Source organism: Hesperophylax consimilis, chromosome 29 (assembly GCF_061612785.1).
Source record: "Hesperophylax consimilis isolate HC1 chromosome 29, BYU_Hcon_1.0, whole genome shotgun sequence".
Taxonomy (NCBI): domain Eukaryota; kingdom Metazoa; phylum Arthropoda; class Insecta; order Trichoptera; family Limnephilidae; genus Hesperophylax; species Hesperophylax consimilis.
This window is the reverse complement of record NC_142864.1, coordinates 18,356,377-18,381,544: the sequence shown is the minus strand read 5'-3', so window position 1 is coordinate 18,381,544 and position 25,168 is coordinate 18,356,377. Positions and strand designations below refer to the sequence as shown.

The 25,168-nt window shown below is 33.7% G+C and overlaps 1 protein-coding gene across 12 annotated transcripts in view; it reads left to right on the top strand.

Annotated features, from left to right (window-relative positions):
* The window catches only part of bt (projectin protein bent), a 278,571-nt gene that overhangs the window by 29,623 nt on the left and 223,780 nt on the right, over positions 1–25,168 (top strand). Inside the window, exon 1 of one of the 12 annotated variants that reach the window (XM_089649271.1) lies at positions 7,973–8,413. The exons of the other annotated variants lie outside the window; for them this stretch is intronic. The gene's annotated coding sequence lies outside the window, so the exon portion shown is untranslated. Of the gene's footprint in view, positions 1–7,972; positions 8,414–25,168 lie in introns of those variants that run through there. 12 annotated transcript variants of the gene reach the window in all.

The following is a 25,168-nucleotide window of genomic DNA, read 5'->3' as shown; positions in this document are numbered from 1 at the left end:
TCCCACATTGTAGGGAAAAATTGAAAGCCAGCTACTACATAAACAGCCAAGATAAAACACGCTATTTTTAATTTGTCATCGGGAATGTTCGTTGTTGTCGATCGGGAGACCTCGGGTGTTTATGCCGGGATAGTACGATCTAACCACTTGTTCAGTAGCTTTTGGCGGAATTGTCTACAAAATACGACAGTCGACCAATTTTTTAACTATTTTAGTAAATTTCGACAAAATCGTTATCTCTGCTACCCTCTTAACAAGTATACTCGTAAAAGATCCCATGCAATTTTTTATACTTATTTAGGACTTATGATTATCAGAACCGTCAATCAACATAGCGACTCAACTGCTTAAAGATTCTGCATTGACCATCGGCATTTTCAATATCACTTACCGACAGTTCTTCTATCGATGTAGGTATATCACGAAATAGTAAAACTGCCCCGTGACCTTTTATACTTAAATTTTTTAATCAAATTTAATTTGTAGAACTCCATTTAAATTTTTTCTTTTATTTATTCAATAATGTTATCATTAAATTAACAAAAAAATCTGTTATTGGTAAACAAGTTCTTCTGTGTAATTATTATTACACTGCATTCAGAAGGCAAAACAGCTGTCACGTGATATTTACAAAAAAATATTTTTTTTATAAATTGAATAATATTTTTTTTTCTATCACCATTCATTTTAAGGGTTATTGTGCCTTGTTGCGCTTCTTCCTTCTATAGCCAACGTTTCGAACGGCATAACAGTGTTCATCGTCAGAGCGGATGTGGAGATTTTGGTGAAGTATGTGTTTATTATCCTATTAGGACTGGTATTTCAGTATAATAATTAGTTAAAGTAATGTGGTTTTCAACAATAAATTTTAGTGTAGCTGTCAAGTACCGGATACTAAGAACTATTTAGCTACATACGCTTCTAGATATGTAAACAAACATTTCACCACAATCTTGCCATAAACAAAACGTACATGTCGTTATTGGAGCTTTAAATCCCGGACCTTTGACGGCACCATAATCCCGGTGCTGCGCTAACCTTAAGCTCTAGTCATTACTTGGGAGTCACATTGAGTGCTTAATTCAACGGTGTAGGCATAGAGCTATGCCATTCATTCCCTCATGACGGAAATAATTCAAAATAAATTCTTAAGATTTATGAATTCTTAAAATAGTGGCCTTAATTTTCCGGAACCCATGGGACTAATACCTTTTTTACACGATAATTTTATTCATACCGATCTCTTTATTGGGAACCATATGGAAAATCTTCGCTTTATACGATCATTATTTTCACACCAATTCATTAAGATAGTTGCCATTAGAGAATAAATAATATTTTTTGACGGAAATAAACTGTAAAAAAATAACCTTAAACATTACCATTGATCACAATCATGGAAGCACCTGTCACTGTCACTTGCCAGCTGTTTCATGTGCTTTGTTGTTATCATAATGATTTTTGTAGGCAAATATGCATTGGTGAAATTGCTTGCCTGATCACCATACCTTATTCTACACGACATTCCTGTAACATATAAAGTGAAACCATTAAAACACAGTAGCAGAGATTCCAAAGCAATAACTGTCACAATCCTATTTCTATTAATTAATTAATAAATATATGTTACAACATGAAGTTAACAGGCATAGATATTCTTTGTTCTATACTTCACATACTGTACGTATGTGAAGTTCTCGCGGACGATTTGCTCAAAGCAAAATGTCGAAGTAATACACATTTTGATAATCAGTAGTAAATACATATTGTAGTCTTATATTTAAATATAAAACAAAATAGACAAAAACAATAAGAGATGACAGATTTCAAATAATGTCTACCATCTTAAACTGTACAAAAATCGGTACCAAAATAAAACACATTCTTTTAACCTCGAATCCTTAGGTATAGATAAACTGGATGAAAAAGGAATGGTGTAAAGCTGGTATAAAGCAACACAAATTGGGAAAATTTTAGGGAGTTAGAAAACAAAGGGGATGGGGGTGGATACAAGCGAGATACAGAACAATGGTAGAGTGCACCCGGCTTTTCAGATCTGGTTACGAAATAGTAGAAAGAGAATCTTCCTGACAGATGTACATTGTACATATACGAATGTATAAATAGAAGTATGAGTTGCGCCAAGATTTCGTTGTTTCTTTTAGTCACTGCCAATAGTTAATTACTTTTGGTAATCACCAAGGAACACTCGTTGTCAATAACTTTAATTAGCGCAAGTATCAATACATATTAAACTTAATGTCTCATTTAATTTGGTGATTGCTTTGTCCAGATTTCTTCATCATTCTTGTGAATATAATTTTATGTATAGAAATTTTTTCCAATTTTTTTTATTTATTTTGTCCCAAATGCTCCCAATCGCCTGGAGCCTGTGAGACTATGGCATCCCTAAAAGTTGGGTATATTGTGAGGGTGTAGGTAGTGGGAAGGGAAAGGCGATGGGGAAGAGGAAGATGGGGAAGTACCCAGCTATTCAGATCTGGTCATCAAACACGGCTAAAGCAAATTCAAGCAACGTTTTAATTTTCAATTATGGTCTTACACCAGGGTGATATTAAGAGTTTTTGTTACTCTGGAACGTGTCGCAAGAATTCCATATATATAACATAAATAACACAAATGAATCAAATTAAATTTACTTGCGCACGCCAGGATTTGAACCCGTGACCTCCAAATTGCTAACCGAGAGACTTACCCACAACTACGGAGAAAGTTCATATCTGACATCATCAAACAGCCTATGCAAGTTGATTTCAATGCGAAATTTTAGCCGTGATGTTTATAATAGACAAGCTTACCAAGGGAGAGAAAATAATCGATGAATTTTAGTCGATTCCAACTGTCAAATCTATCGTTATAATAACCAATATCGTTGATACTTTCATAGTGTCGACGTTGGCTTTCATGCCATAACCCCAAATTAATCAATCTACTTAAATAGTCGTCCACTAAACAAAATAATTATTCGACATTTTTCAAAGTCATTTACGTAATCAACCTACAATGCAATAACAGAGGGCGCCACTTCCGTTTAGAACAAACCGAAACTGTACAGACATTAGCATAATGACACTACCAGATTATGGGACACTTTGATCAGTTTTTAAAACTCTTCGTTAAAAATTCGCATCTTGACATTATATATATTTGATTATAAGATATTTAGTCACCCGCAATTTGACGGAGTAATTTAAAATGTATATTTTTATGACATTGTATAGTATGGATTTTTGAAAGTTACAAATGTCTGAAACACGAGAGTGGGAGGGTATGAATGATATGATGAAACGGAAATGCCGCCCAACGTTGAAGGTCACCTAAGAAAAGTGTGAACTATGATACATACATTTAAAAATAAGTTAGTTTCCAATTTTAAAACAGACTAAGAACTTTTCTTGTTGGAAGTATAAATGAAATTATAAAACAATCTTCTACTATTTGATTTATTTTCTGTTGACGAGTCCTGATCTCTCTGTTTAAATCATTATTTAACCCCTCAGACCTCTGACATATTCACCGATTTATTTCTCAAAGAAGCTGTCAGAATTTTTTAGATTTTCACGGCCAAAAGCATTTTTGTTGTTTGTTTTTGGGGTGTTATGCCGTGTTGCGCTAACTCCTTCTTTAGCCGACGTTTCGGCACATCTTCGGATCTACCGGATCTGCCCTGATGATGGACACTGCAACGCTGTCCGAAACGTCGGCTAAAGAAGGAGTTAGCGCAACACGGCATAACACCCCAAAAACAAACAACAAAAAAGCTGTCAGAAGGTTAGAAAATTTATTGGTATTTCCATTTTGCAATAAAATCCTGTTAAGGCGATGCACTACGTCGTGTAATATTTTAAATCGAGCAAATATCAATAACACCCCTTACGTAGATGGCAATAAGGTTTAAATTCCCGCTTAACACCATCCGCCTGTTTTGATTTATGCAAGAAAAAAACATGGCCAAAAAGTGCCTTTTATTTTATTTTGTTTATGTTCAGGCATAAATATTAAATTTTTATCCGATCATTTTATAAATAACTTAATTTGTAACATTATAAAATAAAATCATAACCGAAAATGGGTTCGTAAGTATGAGATTTTGAACTTTAAAGCAGTTTTCATAGGCCTTATACATTACTATTTTCTGGGCTTATAAAAACACTTATGTAAAAAATACTCCATCATTCTAAAGGCCAAGATGTATTCTACTCGCGGTATTTATTTAAAGCATCTGAAACATTTCCAGGCGACCAAATTTTCAAACCAAAAACACATGATTTTGCATTACTGCGTAGTGCATCGCCTTAAATGGAAAATTTCTGAATGTAACCGAAAAATAAATACTATTTTTGAAATGTGGTTTTATAATTTTTTCTCAAATTGCTGTCGGAACCTTTGCGTTCATAGAGGTTTACATATTATTTCTTCTGTGGTTAAATTCTTTTTTCGTCATATTTGAATTCTGTTCTTGTTATACCAGTATTTCAATAGAAGATACTGCGAGGAACTAGCGTCATTGATCTCTTCGGCACCGGTGTATAGTCTAGATATTTGTACACGGTACAAATAGCTCACCTGTGAAACGATTTGCGACCTCAGTGGTCTTAGACCCGTGCGCACTCTTCTTTATCCTCAAAAAGACAACATCTACAAAGAGATCATAGGTCTTGATAGAAATTATTTTCATCATGGTCTTCTGTATGGAGTTAATAAATAAAAACCACAAAAAGTTAAAAAAATTTGAATACCTAATAGATTCCTTTCTAAATTGAAAAAAAATCACCACGCAATGTGCTCATTGCAGAGATAGGATCATGATATTTTTATGAAGCTTCTCTTTGAAAGTAAAGGAGAAATGTGGTAGAATTTGTTTACTTTTTAAATACCTGAACACAGCTTCGGTCTCGACTGACTTCATGGACCAAATCCGCACACTCAACATAAACAAACAATGCCTACTGGAAATAACATCATATTTATCATCTCTCGCCGCTCACTTCGGCTCTTCCTGCGTATGATTCCATGAAATGCTGCAAACATTGTATATTTGAAATTAAATATTTTACGAAAAATTCTTTTCAATTACTGTCCACAGTGGAGTTCTGAGGGCCTAACACAGTGAAATCAATAGTTTTACAATATCGTATCGATAGGCGTAAATACCGACGATTTTAACCCTTGAGACGTTGTTGATTTGCACGGATCGAACCTTCTACAAGCTTCCATTTTTGCAAAGACAATAACAAGCACTATTTCGTTCTCTTTCTGACATAAAAGAAATAATTAATTTTTAGATGAGAGGAAGAGAGATATATGCATTTTAATAATGTGCGGTCGTTCTGGGACAAATATTGTCCTAAGAGAGTATAATAACTGAAAAAAAACATATCCGAATACTCCACTGCCCAACATAAATACACAACCAGGGCAAAAAGCGAAAATATCCTGATTACTCCCAGTTTGAACACATCCTTTGGACAGAGAAATAATAAATTCCATGCTATAAAATTGTTCAATGCTCTACCAAATGAAACCAAAAAAATAAACGAAATGAGTATATTTAAAACAAAAGTCAAAACATGGCTTAGAGATCAAAGTAATAATCAACTTACAAACATTATGAAGACAATGTAAAGACAATTCAAAACTAAATACAAAAATTTAAGAAAAACTACAAGCCGCCTCAGAACAGGAAACCCTAGTGAGGAGGACTGTGAAAAAAATACAAAAAATATACTTATATTATACTTTAAACCTACATAATGTACAAATTTTGCTATTGATATTAATAAAAAAAAAAATAAAAAAAATGCGCGCACGGCATTTGGGACTGTTTGGGTCTTAGAAGGTCCCAAGGGTACCGATATCCAGATTTTAATGATGCCCACACTGATATTGATAATACAAATTGACAAACGATGGCAGCACTGGTGCATCAATCGGTATTACAATGGAAGATGCTCTGAGGAACTAGCGTCATTGATACCTTCGGCACCGGTGCGTAGTCGGGATATACGCCAAACGCGAGCCCAACATTTGTACGCGGTTGACATTTGTCATATGAGAACGGGTCGCTTCTATGATTCGTTCTTAAGTTCAACAGCTCGGCTGTGGAACGAACTGCCGGCCTCTGTGTTTCCTCCCTCCTACAACATGGGACTCTTCAAGACCCATGTTCACTCCTTCCTCTCCACAAAAAGACCCTCCACACAGCATCCCCAAAGATGACAAAGGCCCTGAGGGAAATTATTTTCTTCAGGGCCTCCTGTGTGGAGTTAATATATAAAAAAAATCTTTTTGTGAATTCACATTTTTAAACTACGGACGGCTAGGTAAAAGTTCAAAATACTATTAAATTGACAAGGTCCAATTGAAATGATAACTTTTATATACATTTACTTTTGGACACTAAAAAGGGAGTTAATTAATTAATTAGTTTACGAGGTCTTAAGTTATGACTAACAACTTTTCTTTCTTCAAGTTGTAACGGAATCGATTGATCGCGTCTATGAATTAAGTAAGTCTATGGATCGTGTATACGATTTCTATCAATTCTAAGAGCTTTGTTAGTTCACCTCCATTCATCAATAAGCCAGTTATTTTGCATAACGAATGACACTATCCAAAAAGTTGTGCATATTGACAGCTTATCCGAAACCTCGAAGGCAGCGCTAAAAGCAGCGGCTTTTATTACAGACTATCGGAATGATATTCTGACCGTGTTCGCAAATATCCCTAACTGATCATAGATGACAGATTTAGTCAATATCGTATTGACATAGGGTTTTATCTATCGTCCGTGCTAGACTTCCAAATGCAAAACCAATAGCATTATTATTATAAGCTATTTTGATAATTTTTGGTTTTTCACAAGGTCGACACTGAGAAAATCTACCAATCTGTTTCTTTGCATCTGCCACCAATGGTCTCCGATCTTCAGTGAATGAAAATAATACAAATCATTTGATGATAGATATTTTCAATATCATCCTGTTTCGTGACCAGATCTGAATAGCCAGGTACATCACCACCTTCCTCTTCCTCATCTCCTACCAATTCTTCACCACCTCCACCAGGGGCTACCCCATTTGGGGCTGCCATAGTAGAGGAGCAGTTGGGTTCTTATTCTACTTTATTAAGTTCTTACATTGTCACTCTTTATTGTTATTTTCTTTCCTTTATAATACTCTCAACTTTTTAACATAAATTTAAACATGGCATCAAACATTGCATTTAACATTGCAAATATCTGAATTAATCCTTGTGTCTGGTTAATGTAGTTAGTGTAATTTTTGAAGGACTCGCAGAATAATTGTATCAAATAAATGGTTGACCTATAATAATATTAATATTCACTGATTTATATAGAGCTCTTTTCGTGAAAAATCACACCAAGGACGCTACAATGCATCCCCTTTTTAGTATGCCTTTGTTGACTGAGTATTTTTTTCATAGTTTGTTTATCGTGATTCTTACTCACGTATCCATATTCTGTAAAAACCAAATAAACCATAATATAAATACGTGTCGCATCGCTATTCCCCTGGAACTAACAGTGTGGAATGTCCACAATGCGCCCCATTATTTGAACTTGTCCACATTATGAGGTTATAAAGATTTAAAGACCCTATTTCTGCTTCACGTATTATTTGTACATGCATTGCTGTGAGTGTTCTGGATACGGTTCAGAGTTATCCACTCTTTCTCAGAGTTAATTCTTGCTTTTGAATTACATTCAATGCATAACGTCATTTCCCCGTGTTTTCTTTTTAAAGTATCGACGAGTCAGAGAATTATTTCGTTCCGTTTTGCCAGGAGGGTGAGACGGTGTGTGTGGTGTGTATGTTATAGAGTGTTTGTTGAAGTGTGTAGATAGCGTGGGCGAAGTTCTTCCCACTCTCCTGTCGCCAAAATGCTGCGTGGTTTTAGCCGCTCGCTGCCAGTCTTCTTTAGACAACGAAACCGATAGAGCCCCGCTCTCAGAAGCCCGAAATCCCGTCAGCTTCTTGCCTGTCAACGAAAAATCAAATATTTTCAACGCGTCAGCTGCAAACCTTCAAAAACAGCACGAAAACCGCGTCAAATCGCCGTTCTACCGCAGTTTGAGGCGCGTTTTACAGTGTCAAATCAAAGTGTTACCTAAAGGGTTGAAAATGCTCGCAAAAGATCACAAATTCAACTGTTCGCAGACTACAAAAACATAAAGTGTATATAACATACGTAGAAGTGGCTGCGTTTCTCTGGGAGAGACGTTAACATTACCGCTTCGTGCGAGGTTCCGTGATACTTTCAGTCAATTTCAGGAATTCTGAAAAGTGTGTTGAGATAAGGTTGATTTTTCGTCAGTCTACGCAGGCCACTGCGCATTGCCCCCCCCCCAGGAGCACATCCCGAAGAGAGGGTAACTATTATATATTTACTATTCGCCTGTTCTATTTCCACCGAAGTACCAGCAAGCACCTTGAAAGCTGCCGAGCCGAGGCACTACGTAACAAAGTGTTATCCAAGAAATCCGACAAACGTATTAAAGCCGTGACTCATTCGGTTTTGCGAAAGCTAAAGTAATAAATTCAATTTTATTTTATTATGAAACAAACTCCCATCTTATTAAAAAGTGACACGGATTTATGAATTGACGTAATTAAGTATATTTATGTTGACTTCATTAAATAGATCATTTTACAAACCAACGCAGCACTTATATGTGGGGAAAATAATACTATTGGTAATTCAAATTGATTACGAATGAATTCAGGTTTCTTGATAAACTTAAGTAAATTACAAATATATTATCATTATGTGGGAACACGTGTTCATGCAAATCCGAATATTTTTTCATCGTCATGATATTGTATCAAGTCAAATCGATGAAACGTTCGTAAATTGATGTTTTATTAATAAAGCCTGTTAATTTATCATGGGGATAAAAATGGATTTATTTATCAAAAATAGATACATTCTGACAACATCTTGTTGCAAGAATTTATTCACGTTATTGTTGCATAGTTGTTTACCCCATATATCAATGTTATTTAGGACAGCTATAGCGCCTTTTGTCTGTTGAACTGATTCAAACCTGACAATTAAACTAACAATATGAGTTATAAGACTATGTAATCTATTTTTTTATTGACAAACAAATGTTTATAAGACAAGGTTTTTATGCACAGCACAAAGGATAACAAATTATTATCAGAAGCATTAATTACTTGCCTGAAATATCCATACAAATTGAATGTAGATATAATATGTCTCGAAGCCATCTAGTGGGAAATTCAGCACTCACAAAGCCTTTCCTACAAAAATAAATTTGGTTGTTTACAGGTGAAAAAATTGAATTGTCGATTGAAGTATTTGTCCATATTGAATTATTTGGTGGGTTAGGAAAAAGCCTACTTAGCTCAGTGGTCTCAGAGCATCTGACCGGACATCAGAAGGTGCGGGTTCTATTCTTTTTTTTTATTTATTTTTACTTGAGAGATATTTTCAATTAATGCTTATAATAATTTCTAAGCAAATTATTTTCCATTACTTCGCATTGCATCGCCTTTTTAGAATTCCGTATAAAAATGATCCGTGATTTACGCTTCAGTGATTGCTATTTTTTTAACTGCTTCTAAACCTTATTTATATGTATACAGATTTTTTGGAATACTGTAATTAAGAACCACCGAAAATATCGCTGTACGCACTTCACACCAGATAATTTTTTTTATGTCGTTACCGCACGAGTTCCAGAGAGCATCTTACCCCAATTTTGTGAGACTGAAAGTGTAGGGGAAAAGAAAGTGATGGGGAAGAGAAAAAAGGGGAAGTATCTGGCTATTGGTTTGTGTGGGATTCGAATCCGCAACTTCCTGACTTACGACTCAACACTTCAAGCGTACTTTCACGTGCGCCTGAATATAGGCAATTTACACAACACGGCTTGTGTCATTTCATTTCACTTGTATTTATTGTAAAGACTTGGGGTAATTTTACGCGTATAAAAATCCAATATAAACATAATTTAATAGGATAAATTAAATGCTAAATCTTAGTTTATTGTGTGTTTGGAATAGTTATTTATAAATCAATACTCGAGTATGAAAATTATATAGTTGGGCAGATTATAAATAAACTTATACAAATAATATTTTTTTTATTTTGGAAGACAATATCAGCGATTTCTAAACGAAAATCTGAAACAGGAAAATCAGAAAAGGATACGGTCACACCTAGGACTCAAACCCAGGATCCTTGCCTTGCCGGGACACCGCTCTACTACTGAGCTAATGGGACCCTATCCGCTTCGGTCACATTTAACTGTATCATACATCGAATAAGAACTACTAACGTTGTCTTCATTTTTTCACCGCACATTTTTAATGGCAACTATCTTTATGTATGATCGCAAGATTGTGCCCCGGCAAGGAAAGGGTCCCAGGTTCGAGTCCTAGATGTGACCGTATCCTTTTTTGTTTTTTCCATTTCAAATTTTCATTTAGAAATCGCTGATATTGTCTTCAATAATTAAATATTACAATTTGAGGTTTTACTCAATAAAGTTATTCCAAAAAATAAATAATATTTTTAATGGAACAACTTTTCTTTAATTTTTCTGAAGGTTATAACGATCAATGTAATGTATCGTTAAAGAAGAAGATAATTCTAACAAATCACAAAGAAGCATGAAACAGAACAAGATACAGAAAATAAACAGATAACTATGCCGGTACGATAGAGATCCTGGGTTCTATTCCTAGTTGTGACTAGGAATTGAACAATTCTTACAGGAACTATTCTTCAATAAATATATTATATTATGTAATGATTTTCTGCTCTAAATATATAGATATAATCCGACAATGTTTGTATTTTTTTCACTGTACAACAGAACATTTAGTACAGTTACAGTACAATTTTACATCACATCAGCATTATGCTAAGTGACTCTTCAATAATTGTTTTAGTTCATTTTGAGAACAGTCACTTACATCCAATTTTTTTGCTAGTTCGTTCAACAGCACCACTCTCCTCATCATGCTATGCTTTGCCAGGACATCGGTTTTGCCTTTTGGTACTCTGAATAAGTCATGGTATCGACTTCGGCTGTAGTGGTCTGGTACATAGCTAGACTTGCTTTCCGCCTAGTTTCCAGACTCACAGAATTAATTTCCTTAAGTAAGTCGATATGGTGTATGAACCTAGGATAGGTTCCATGCGTCCGCGTATAGACATACCTGAAGAATTTCTTCTGCATTTACTCTATCTTATCAATGTAATTCTGGTGGTACGGTGCCCAAACATTGCTCGCATACTCCAGCTTTATCGTGTGCAACGTTTTAAGCTTTATTTTCGCCTATTTCATAACCCTTGAAATGTTCTCTAGAAATCTAGGAAGATAAAAAACTCCCTTCCTTTAATTTTTTGTTTGTTTTTAATTAATATAGAATCTTGCTGTATTCAACTTCAGCAGTCGATCGATCTTGGATTCCGCTAAATCATTGTAAATTAGAAAAGTAGTCTACCGATATGGCTGAAAACTTCAAAAATGGTTTTTATTAGTGCCAGGAGTGTTCAGAAAGTAGTTTTAGTGGTAAAGAAGTCGGGGATGCCCGAGGAATACTTAATGCAATATCTCTACACCTGAATGAAGTCTATGTAATGTAGTTTTTCAGCAGTAACATTGTGGTATACAGTAGTGAATTGTGGAAGATTTCAGAGACGCCTGAGAAAGACATTAGCAGTAGCGAAGCATTACAGGATCCTCTAGTAAATAAATCATTAAAACCTCTTTCAGGGCTGTATTATTAATTCTAAGTTTATCTAATACAGACATTTAATTTTATAAATATATAATGTTAATGACTGAATTTATGTTGATTTGTAATAATACTGTCCTGAAGATGTTAGAGTGTAACTGTAACTAGATGACATAGTATGTGAATTATTGACTGAACGCGGTAAAGTCCAGTTTTAACTCAACCGTTTTGCATTTCGTGCATCTGTAAATTAGTTTGTTCTCTATCCATTCCAAGACGGTAGTTATATTATTGGTTCAGAAAAGATTATTTGGAATATCTTACTGGCATTTAAAAAAAATTACATACAGCAGTGTTGCTAATTTTTATGTTGATGTGTTACAGCATGTTTATATTGCATAAAATCACTATCGATTGATTTATTTTCATTCCCACATCTCAAATATGATTTTATTACCGAATCATGTCGGTAAGTTCAATTCAAATTATGTTTAAAAATATATATGTTGAGTTCAATATACTATTGATTTGATTCACCTTTGTACCAAATTCAAGAAGCAATGGCTATTTAAATAAATACACATTTCTGTCGTTTCCTTAATCAACTTACCATGAAAGCTCACTCGTAACGCATTCAGAGGTAGAAAGCAACAAGCAACAGACATTTTCCTGAAGAAAGTTCATCGAGAGTGACCAGAGGCGGATTTGCCCTTAGGCCTATGTAGGCCCGGGCCTAGGGCGGCCAGATATTAGGGGCGGCCAATCGTGACAAAAAAGTCACAGATGATAACAAGAAATTACTTCATAAGTACCTAAATATTCTACGTACGAAATAGCGATATGCAAGAGCGTGTTCACACACAGCACACAGCGCGCTCCCACGCCCCGCAGCCGCCCTCGCCACACCTTACCTTAAGTTGATTTTTATTTAAAAGAGGTGCTGATTTCTTTTATTTGTTTGGAGACTTAATAATAACTTTTTATCCAGCCCGTATCTGGCAACCCTAATTGTAACTGTGAAACACTTATATATTATTGTATGAGAATAAACCTGAAACTAGTTAAATAAATTAAACCTAAAACTGTTTTAAATGTTTTATTCAAATCCTTGAAACCTTAGAAAGTATTACAAACTAGCAGCTATTATAGTTAACTAAATTTCTGAATCGATTTCGATAAAAGTTGTCAATAAAGTAAATTCATTATGTAGTCTATAGTCTATATCAGGGGTCTCCAAACAACGGCCCGCCAATGTCATCAATCCGGCCTGCGACAATCGACAATTATACAGTAATTGAACTAGCGAATTTTGCAATCGTATTTTTTTACATTAATTCCACACAGGAGGCTTTGATGAAAATATTTTCCCTCACGACCTATGTCATCTTAGGTGATGCTGTGTGGAGGGTCTTTTTAAGGAAAGGAAGGATAGGAAGTTCTGAAAAGGAAAATGTATGAGGGGTGGGTAGGAATCTGGGGATTAGTGTGTCCAGGAGTGACATACGCATGAATACATCCCTCCAACTGCGGTGCAAGGCGATGGGTCAAGATAGTCCGGCTGGAAAGGTCAAAAGGCCTCCCTCACCCAGTCTCTCGATCCGGCCCGCCACGCAGCAGGTGGGCAGACGTATCCGCCGCCATACCTGGACAAATCTCACCCCATGAACCATGAATGATAATGGCAGGAAAATTAAAACGGTTTTGACCCTAGGAACTTACTGAAAAGTTTGGATACTCCTGGTCAATATGATGGGTACTGAGAAAGGGGCGGCTACATGGTCTGGGGCCTAGGGCGGCCAAGACTGCAAATCCGCCTCTGAGAGTGACGTTTCTTTGTATAAATAAGTTTTTTAAATTTCTCATTTGAAATATAAAAAATGCTACCTACTTACTTTTGATTTATTGAATAAGAGAAATTTATATGTATACATTTTGAACGCGAGGTCTACTATTACAAAAACAAAAGAAACAAAGTAACTTTTTATTTTGTTGTATAAATTGTTTAGTTGCTTTCTTCGATAACCAAATATATTATTTTATATTATAGAAACAAACAGTACATGATTTACAGAGATGAAACAGTATACAGGAATAAGATACTTCATGTTTAGTACCTATGATATGTTTCCTTGTAATGTCTGCTAAGTGGTATGTTTATTCCTTAATTACCAGGTGATTTGTATATTATATGGGTATGTGTGTGACGTGTGTAATGTATGTGTGAGTCTGTATGTATGCGCATCCAATAGTTTAAATTATTGACATGATGCCACGTTTGAATTTGGGCAGTGAATCCGAAAAAATCTCAATGTCAGAGTTAAGACAAATATTATTTAGAGTATGAAGAGCTCGGTTAATTGTCGAATTAGATGCTGAATTTGTTTTACAATTTTGCGTGTGGAATAGCACTGTATGTTGTGTACGTCTCAAAGGTATGAAGTTAATAAGGGACAGAAGTTCAGTACAGTCAATGTCATTGTTTAAAATTCTGTGTATAAACATTGAGTCAGCCACTGCTCGCCTTCGTTGCAAAGTTTCAAATATTATATAGTTTTAAATATTATACACGATAGAAGCATTTAAATATATATTTTCAAATAATTTACGTCTGACCTCGCATTTTTAAATTTTCATTCAAGGCCAATAATTTAAAATTACAAATAACAGCTTTCAATGCTAATAATAAAATGAAGGTACAAGTTTAATTAGTTCTTAGGTAAGTTTATTTCAGAAGTTTTTGTCAGACGTTCCGGTAAAACTATTGACATTGGGTCAAAGGTTTCAACAATAGTTCAAGTGAACTGTTTCGTCTTCCTTTTGCCGGGTTCCAATGAATCTTTCAATTGATTTTGTGTTTCAATTCTACCATTTATTAATGTATACCACAAACTACATTATATCTAATTTAATTCTCTTCCGTATCTCAATCCAGTGCAGAGATAACGCGTTTAGTATTTCTCGGCCGTACCCGACTTTTTATACCATTCAAAATACTCTCTAAGCACTCCTAGCACTAATAAGAACAAACCTTGAAATGTTCAGCTATATCGATCGACTATTGCAGCGATATTGTCAAATAACTTGTGTTATATAAGACTTTTTACTAGAATAAATAATTTTTTTTATGTATTTAAAGAAAAATCTAATCAAGGAACAATGACTTATACGTTCCAAGTATACTCGTGAAAGACCCCATGCACTTTTTCATACTCCGAAAGCGAAGCCAATTAACAAAGCAATTCAACTGCTCAAGAGGAAGCCACAAGCCAAAATGTGTATATTCTTGGCATACCTTATATCGTAGGTAATAGGTATTAAAATCGCTTGACAAATGGTGTCTAGAAAAGTTCGATTTCAAGCACAAAACTTGTTTATATTTATTTCATAAATAATTTTATAAGAAAGCAAAAAAGTTAATCAAATGAAACTGTCTCAAATAATCTTAGCTATAATACTGAATTTTTTTAAAGTTGTTTTCTTTACGCGTATTTATATTTTTTATTGAGTAATTTATTTTTTATTTGTATTCTACTCAAGCGGAACGATAGGAAAACCTCCAATTTATCTAAAGCATATTTTTTGGTATTCATAATGTACCCCAATTCGTTATAAAGATTAATCAAAATAGTGATTTAGCATTAAGTAGATCACTGACAGTAAGGAGATCACTGACCTGTTTGCTGACTATTTCTCTACCGTCTTCACTGATCATACCCCAAATCTAGCACCTGATGTTAACAAACCTGATCCGCTAAATAATATAGCCATAAACTCAATTAAAATCAATGAAGACATCACCTACAAATATCTTTCATCCATTGACACTAACAAAGGACCTGGTTTAGATAGTTTGCCTGGTATCTTCATACGTAATTGTAGTAAATATATCACTATTCCGGTCAGCGCAATTTTCAAAAAATCATTAAGTGATGGAACGTTTCCTCATAAGTGGAAATCTGCCGTAATAACTCCCATTTATAAAAAAGGCGATAAACATGACGTTACAAACTATAGACCTATCTCTCAACTTCCTATCTTAAGTAAAATTCTTGAAAAAATCGTTTACGACCAACTTTACCCGACTATCGCTACAGCAATTACACCCAACCAACACGGATTCATGAAAAACCGGTCTACTACATCTAACCTGGTCCTATTTGTCAACTATTTGCACAGCAATATGGACGAAAGGGTACAGGTCGATGCTATGTACACCGATTTTTCAAAGGCCTTCGACCGCGTTATTCACTCAATTCTTTTAAATAAACTTACTCGTCTTGGAATACACGGTGACTTATTTAGATGGATTAAGTCATACATTAGTAATCGTAGTCAAATTATCTCAATAAATGGTGTCTTATCCAAAATAATCAACGCAACCTCGGGCGTTCCTCAGGGTTCTCACCTTGGTCCGCTTTTCTTTAACATATACTTAAACGACATAGGCTCATGTTTCCAACACTCAAAATTTTTAATGTTTGCAGATGATATGAAAATTTATAAAACGGTCATCTCTCTATCGGACTGTAGAGAGCTACAAAGTGACTTAGACAGGCTCTGCAACTATTGCACTGTTAATTATTTGGACCTCAATGTTTCGAAATGCCACACCATGTCCTTCACCAGAAACAAGCATATAATTAACTTTCCCTATTCACTCCGAGATGAACCCGTGATCTCAAAAAGCGAATGTAAAGACCTTGGAGTCTACGTAGACAGTAAACTTATATTTAATACGCACATTTCTTCAATCACTACCAGATCTTACAAAATGTTAGGTTTCGTACTGCGTCTGAGTAAATTATTTAAAAATCCTCGTACGCTAGTAACGCTTTATTCCTCACTAGTCAGAAGTACACTGGAATATGCATCGCCTGTCTGGAATCCCAAATACACTTACTATGTCAATAATATAGAGCGCATACAAAATAAATTCATTAAGTACCTAGGTTATAAATACAACAATAATTATATCTGCACTCTCCAATCCCTGAAATCCAGGCGAACGGTAGCTGACATGACATTTCTCCATAAAATAATACACAACAAAATAGACTGCTCAGAACTTCTATCCCAAATAAATTTTAACACCCCATTTAAAAGAACTCGACACACCAACCTTTTTTACACAACTAGTAATAATACAAACGCTGCAGCCAATTCACCTATTTCTCGTATCCTTCAAACATTCAACTCAATTCAAACAAGCACAAACACCGATATATTTTTTGATTCTCTCCCTCTATATAAGAAAAACTTTTTTAGCACACTGAATTCGCCCACATAACACATACAACCACACACAGACACACATGCACACGTACACACACACAAACACTCACACACACCTCTCTCCTTCCCCAGCACACTAATTTAACTTAACTTAAAAATGTAACTTAACCGTAAAATGTATAATATACCTCATATGCATATATGTCAGCAACATGTCATTGGTACCAATTATTATACTAACTTTTATAATTTTGTAACTATTGTCATCTATGTAATTATGTACTGTTTGTTTCTGCAATAAACAAAAATAAAAATAAAATTAAGCTTCGCTCTTAAAGATTCTGCATTGACCATCGACATTTTCAACGTCACTTACAGACAGTTCAGCAAAAATCTTTTGACGTATGTCACAAAATAGTAAAACTACCCTCATGACCTTTTATACTTACATGAACCTCAAATTTGTGACCTTCTCCATGATATATTGGTGCATATCCGTTTTATGGAGAACATGAATAAATAAAATAAATCATTTTTACACCAATAAAACCAATAAAACGTTGGTATTGCAGCATTAAAAATGAAAATAAATCAGCCTTCTTCAACTGATATTTTCGTGAGAGTTAAATTGATTTTATTAGCATGTAATATCGGACGTCTCACCTACGTTGGCGGCTAGCGTCAGCTGTTCTGAGTTAAGATTTTCAGCAACCGGTGAGATCTATTTTGGTTCAACTTCCACAATCTGCCGGTGTTAGGTTCAATCCACTGAGTCACAAGCCAAACACATTTTTAACGAGCGCTGGTGGCCAAATATTAAAATCGCCGATTTTTATTATCATACTTTTTAGTAACTAGGGGAATACATCTACAGAATATAATATTACTTGCTGACTTGTACTCGACGTTATTCGGAGACTTTTCTGTGCTTTCTTTAAATACAGGGTTTTCCAATAAGAGGTGTTATTTTGAATAGCTCGCTATTTCGATAGATATTACTTTTGAAGCTGTCATTTTTTAAAATATGACAAGAAGAAACTATGCCATTAATAAAAATGGAACAATAAACGCTTCAACAACGTATTGAAATTATTAAAATTCACTTGAGTGAATCAAATGCAAATCATCTTGAGTGATGAGGCCCATTTCCACCTCGGTGGCTTCGTCAACAAGCAAAATTGTCGCATCTGAGGCTCGAAAAACCCAAGAGTTATTGTTGAAAAGCCTTTCTATCCTCAACGTGTGACTGTTTGGTGCGGTTTATGGTCCGGCGGAATCATTGGACCTTACTTTTTCGAAAATGAGGCTGGAGCAACAGTTACGGTGAATGAATTGAAAGATGATTAATGATTTTGTATGGCCGGAATTGGATAGTATTGATCTGGACAATGTTTACTTTCAACAAGACGGCGTTACGTGCCACACAATCAACGAAACCATTGATCGTTTACGATTGAATATCAAAATAAAACCTCTTATTAGAAAACCCTGTATAAAATGCATGTTTTATATATAAATACCTTTGGGAAAAAATTCTCTGAATGATATTGAAAAATTTATCAAAATCCGTTGCGTAGTTTAAAAGGACGAAGCGCACAAGCAGACAGACGCGGACAGCGATTTTATTTTATACTATTCAAAGATGAGTCGTATTGTATATATACAAGCTATGCAAGTAGATGAAGGTGTTATGTTACATTTTTTCAATGGATTAAAGTGTTTCCAGTATTATTCATACATCTCAACCTTCATCTTTCCCATCTCATTTTCCATTTTCTGCCTGATAAAATTCACCAATAAAACAAATTTCTGGCTGTTTAATTTAAATTTAATTTTGTATATTAACACTACACGGACTTTGACTGCGTTCGTTGTGAAGTGGTAAGGTTCTCGACTTGAAATCAGAAGGTCACGGGTTCGAATCCCGGCGTGCGCAAGCAAGTTTTTTTAATTGTGTTATTTAATTGTGGAAGATACTCTTGATGAATAAATGTCGCTTTAAATTTATCCGTGTTTTGCGACTAGATCTGAATAGCCAGGTACTCCCCCACCTTCCTCTTTGCCATCTCCTTCCCCTTTCCACTACCTTCAGCTTCACAAGATTTCCCAATTGGGGATGCCTTAGTCTCACTGGCTCCAGGCAGTAGTAGTTATAACTCTTGTGCGGTATTCACATAAAAATAACAGATATTCCATCATGGAAAAAAAACATGGTTGGTATAAAAAAATACTTTAAGGTTGTGCGTTTTTTTTATAATCGATATTATACAATGTCTTATTAAATTTAATTTAAAAAATATATGATTTACCCCCTATGCCTTTCACTCCTTCATCAATTTATTCTTCTGCCGATTTGGGTTTACCCCTCCCCCAATGCTCTCTAACCTCTCACCCAGTGTTAATCTATATTGAACTTTAGTATGCGTATCAAACAGTAATCATCAAGTAAATTTTGCTATTTTTGTTCAATAGAACCCATGGAGAATCGTATTATGCTAATGTTAATTATTATTATGGGGTATATTATTATAGACTTCTTATAATTATATTGAACACATCTACTATTATTGCGAAAGCATTGCGAACTGCATTCAATCTAGGTACAAGCGAATATCTAAATGACATTAATTTTGCCGCCCCTGTATTAAAACAACAGACTGGAAATTTGTCAAATAAGCAGTAACAATAATTCCGCGTTCTTCAGGTGCGTATCGCTCCATTGCTTGTTCTCAACAAATTCTCTACCTGTCTACAACATAAATGTAAAAGCACATTCACATTATGAAATTACTTTTGCCCACTTTGTTGTTAATATATCTTAGAAATTTATGATGATTTTTTTCAATTGAATTGGAGTGGATTTTAAAGTGAAGGGATCAGATAGAAGAATTATGTTCGACTTGATTACGGAAGAAGAAGAATTTAAAAAAAAAAGTTGATATTATGGGCCTTATTAATAAACGTAAATTTTATACAACTGTTTATCAGTTGTGTAAAATTTAAAACGCGTTTATTAGTAAGGGGTATGTGTTTAAAGGTTCTTAAATTTGCTCTAATGAAACGTTGCAAACAAAGACTTCAATAAAATAAATAATTTACTAAAATTGACTACGTTTATCCGAGACACTATATAGGTTACAAACCAATTCTTTGGAACTTATACATTCAAAAAGATAGCTGCCATAAATATGGGAAAAAATAGTTTTGATTTTTTTTATTTTTTTTTATTTTTTTTTTTATTTTATTGAATTTTTTTTTTTTATACATACATGGTTACATAAAATATTGAAAAATGTATAAAAAATATTGAAATAAATGTACATAATTAAAAAAAAATCCCACGAAGGCGAAGCCTGAGTGTGGGTATTATAAGTATTTTTATCTTATTTCTATGGTGTAAGTGAAGATACAATATTAAATATAAATTTAAGTTATTTTAGTTACTGTAGAGATACAATACAAGAAACTAAATCATGTAACATGTAAAAGTTTTAAAATAACACAAAAAATAAGGTAAATACTAGTTTTTGAAGACATCTTAAAAAGTGAATTAGCAGACAAAGCATTACAAACAATAAAATATATCCGCTGTTTTGTATGTATGTGAAATAATAAAAAATAATGTATACATTGATATAAATGTTACAGATAGCTTTGCTAAAACTTATAAGAAAAAAATATCTAGTTCAGTGTTTTTTAGCCAAGATTTGATGTACTTTTTAAAAGATTGAAGGTTTACACACGTGTCCCTTTTAAAGGTTGTACATAAAGAATTATACATTTTTGGAGCAATAAAACTAATATGCCTTTGGGCCAACCTGGTTTTGCAGTGAGGCACAGCATATTCACAAGCGCCATGTCGTTGGCTGGCACGATTTGAATTTTTAATAAAGTTGTTTGGTCGCGTATAAATAAATTTAAGACATTGAGCACTATAAGTCTGCTTAAGGTCCAAAATTTCAGTTTCTTGGAACAATTGTTTAGAGGGATAGGATTTAGTCTTTTGGTACATTATCTTAATAATTGATTTTTGTGCAATTTCTAGTGGTTTTACATGATTGTTGAAAGTTCCGCCCCAGCCAATTATTCCATAGGAAAGAGATGAATGAACTAGTGAGTCATAAACTAGTTTCATGGTTTTTATATTTACTACATTACTCATTCTTTTAAAAATATATTTTAGGTATCTCAATTTGTTAACAGTTTTTTCAATATGGCTGGTCCATTTAAGTTGACAATCTATAGTTACACCTAAATACTTAATAAGTTTTCCAGATTTCATCTCCTCACAGTTACAGAATGTGTTTGGGTTACAATTTACGTTATGAAACTTCAAATTAAGATTGGTTTTAGGAGCCGACTTCTGTGTGTTATAGAAAGGAATACAAATAGTTTTATCATAATTTAGGGTAAGTAGGTTTCTATCTAGCCACTCTTTGACAATAGTAATACATTTGTTAGCTTTATTAGTAGTATCTTCCCATGTTTTTCCTTGGACTGTTATTGCAGTATCGTCAGCAAATGAGAAAATTTTACCAGGTATTTTAATATTACATAAGTCATTTATATATATTAGAAAGAGTAACGGCCCCAATACAGTTCCTTGTGGTACACCATGTTTTACTAAATCAAAATTGCTCAAATATGTTCCAATTTTTGTGCATTGTTGGCGATTCAATATATAATTTTGTAACAGCATGAGACATTTGTGTTGAATTCCAATGTTGGATATTTTCTTTAAGAGAGTTCTATGGTTGACTGTGTCAAAGGCTTTCTTTAAATCTAAAAAAAATGGTTAAAGTTTTGATGTTTGAGTCCAGGTTAGAATAAATGTTTTTGGTTAAATTAAATATAGCATCATCAGTACCTAGTTTAGTTCTAAAGCCATATTGGTTAGGTGAAAGGTTGATAAAACATCATATTGTTAATTCTGAATTTGAAATATGAGATAATGTTTTCGAGTGGTTAAAGGCGTTGTCCCGTTAAGACAAAGATCCTGGGTTCGATTCCCAGTTGAGTCAGTCACATTATTATTTTTCTGTGCCTAGTTTTGTTTAATGATTTTCATAAATATGTTTTTTTATTATTTTTATTTCTTGCTAGAGCAATCCCGATGAGTTACTAAACTCATTGTAGGACGAGATGAACTTACAATACATAAGTGGGAGCTAATAGGTACAATTTTACATTGGTATTTTGATATCAAAATTATAAGTTTTACATACGAAAGAGTACAAAAATAGAAAAATTGAGGTTAAGTAGAACAAACAAGAAGATACAAAAAAGAAACAGACAGGGATATACACACAAGCATAGAGCCAAGGTAGGAATTTAGAAAAAGGTACTTACCCACTAATACATTGGTAAAAATAGATTATGCTCGATTACAAATACAGCGGATAGAAAAGGAGAGAGAAAGAAACAAAACAAAGTACAACACCACATGAATTACGTATTTTCGTTTCAATAGATTTATTATTACCATCTTCTTATTTATTTATTTATTTATTTAGACGCCGTAAAAGGCTTTTACAATATACATGATTTATGTTTACAGTGGTTCACAGGAGCGAAACAGTATTATGTTAAACAGAATAATTTCAGAGAAATTATGTTGAAAATTAAACAAAAATAACATCTGGTATACATAGGTACATTAGCATTTTTATTTTCGATCCGTACAGTAGTTTAGTATTGAGGTTATTGTTACCTTCAATATTGAATTTGGTTGAATTTGCTTTTGTCTTTAAGTAGTAAAAAAGCAAGTAAGTATTGTTTAAAAAGAGTTAGTAAAATTAGTATTATTTAGCTGTACTAAAAAGGTTCAATGATAACTCAACACAGTGACAATTGGGATGTTTCTTCTTTCTCCCCTTTTCTCTTTCTTATACCTAGATGATCTCAGACCACTGGCATTAAAATTTCCTTAGAACCCTTTCTCCCTTTGGTATCTTCGAAAGGCTACTCAAGGTTCCCTAGTACTACATATCTATATAGACATATGTGCTTGATTAATTAATACGTCGGTTACGACCTTGAACGTAACTCCCTCGTATTTTTGTTGTCTTCTTCTAAATAACGCGTATAACTGCCCTCATTCCTAATGAACCCCACTTCCAGTGTGTTTTAACGTAGAATTCTCCCAATCCCTCTTAGTCCTCTGTATGTCCGAGTTATTATTTCATCTCACAATTCAACTCACTTTTACAAAGTGATATACAGTCATTTGAAACGATGAAAAAATGTTTTTTTAACCTAACTTAACCCAGTTAATAAAGTTTTTGTTTCATCACTTTCCTTGAATTTATATAGGTAACTCTTTAAAGATGTGATGATTTATCCGGTTACCACTAAAAATAATTACGCTGAACATAGTGAAATCAAAAAAAATAAGAAAAACAAAGAGATTTTCCTCTTTATAGTTTAGATGTTACTTTTGATAATCAACACATCTGAATAGGTAACCTTAAGTGGCAAGCTACTTTTGGTGAATAAACCCTTTGCAGGGTGCATCTGCCCATCAGCTACGCGGCGTGTCATATCTAGAGAGGCTAGTTTGGGGAGATCCTTTGACCTCTCTTATTGGTCTCTTGACTCTTCGCCTTGCGGTGCAGTGGGAGGGATATATTCATATATCTGTAACTCTTGGACAAACTGATCCATAGATTATTTTACCTTCTCATAACTTTCTCTCTCACAGCATCCCAAAAGAGTAATTAATACATCACAGTTATATTTGTATTTTCACCGTGTCTGTGATGTCTGTATTCTAAAAGATTGTACATCTGTCGTGGGGAGAACGTGTTTATGTAGCAAGTTTTTGTTTATGATTTAGATCAGTCAGAACGGGGAAAATTCATGAAATTTACGTAGGTAACTCCCACGCTAATTTGAAAATAGTTTTCGTGGTCAGAACTTCTGTATTTCTGCTCCACATGACTAAACATACTTACAGAGCGGCTCGATGTTGTTAGGAAAATATTAAAAGAGGTGATGCAATGATTATTTTTAACGGTAATTTGTACTAGCGATCAAATTCACTTAAAAATAATCGCTAAAGATATTACATACCAACGCGGACCATCTTTCTTTCCAACCTTTCTTTTCAAAGAAAAATAAAGCGCCTCTACTCTATAATCAATATAATGAGAAACTTTTCGATTTTACATAAGAGTATGCAAGCAACACTTCATCAAATATAATCAAATTGTTCCGCTCGAACGTTTTTTGGCATATTATGAAAATCTACAAAAATGTTTTGAGCGATCGCTTGCTATAATGTGCCTAATTTAAAGAACTGAAAAATATGGGATGAATGGTGATATCTAAGTGGATTCATTGGCTTTAAATCGCAGTAATTAGTTTCATATTAATATTTTGAGGAATTTAATTAATTAAATAAATGGTAAATGAAAGTATATGACATCGATCGCTCAAGTAATTATGTTTTTTTTTAAAATACGTTTCTAATAATGGTCAGAATGATGTAGAGGTTTTGTTCAGCTCTAAAACGTTTTTTATATAAATATTCATTATTAAGCTGAATAATGAATATTCATCATTATTAAGCTATTAATCATTATTAAGCTCGCAAACCCAATTTCTACCGATTTATAACAAGGTTTTCGTTAACTCTTTAAGTTTTTAAGTTCAAAAAAAAAAAAAAATTTTGAATATAAACATATCTATACATTTGTTTTGCCGAAACGTTAATTATATGAAATTATCTCGTTAGAAAAAAATCGCAAAGTAAGCTCCGAAAATTATTAAAAGCACGTTTTGTTTTTGTTATTTAAGGCGAAGCTTAATACTAAATAACTATTTTGATTAATCTTCATAACGAATTGGTGTACATAATGAATACCAAAAAATATGTTTTTTATAAATTGAAGGTTTTTTGAGTAGAATACAAATAAATAAAAATTACTCTATAAAAAATATAAATGTACACTACTAAAAAAAATTTTTTTCAATAGAAATGTATGAACGGATAAAGGAAACAACTTAATAAATTTAGTATTATAGCTAAAATTATCTGTGACAGTTTCACTTGATTAACTTTTTTGCTTTCTTATAAAATTATTTACAAAATAAATAAAAACCAGTTTTTTGCTTGAGATCGAACGTTTCTAGACTCCGTTTGTAAAGCGATTTTAATGCCTATTACCTACAATGTAATT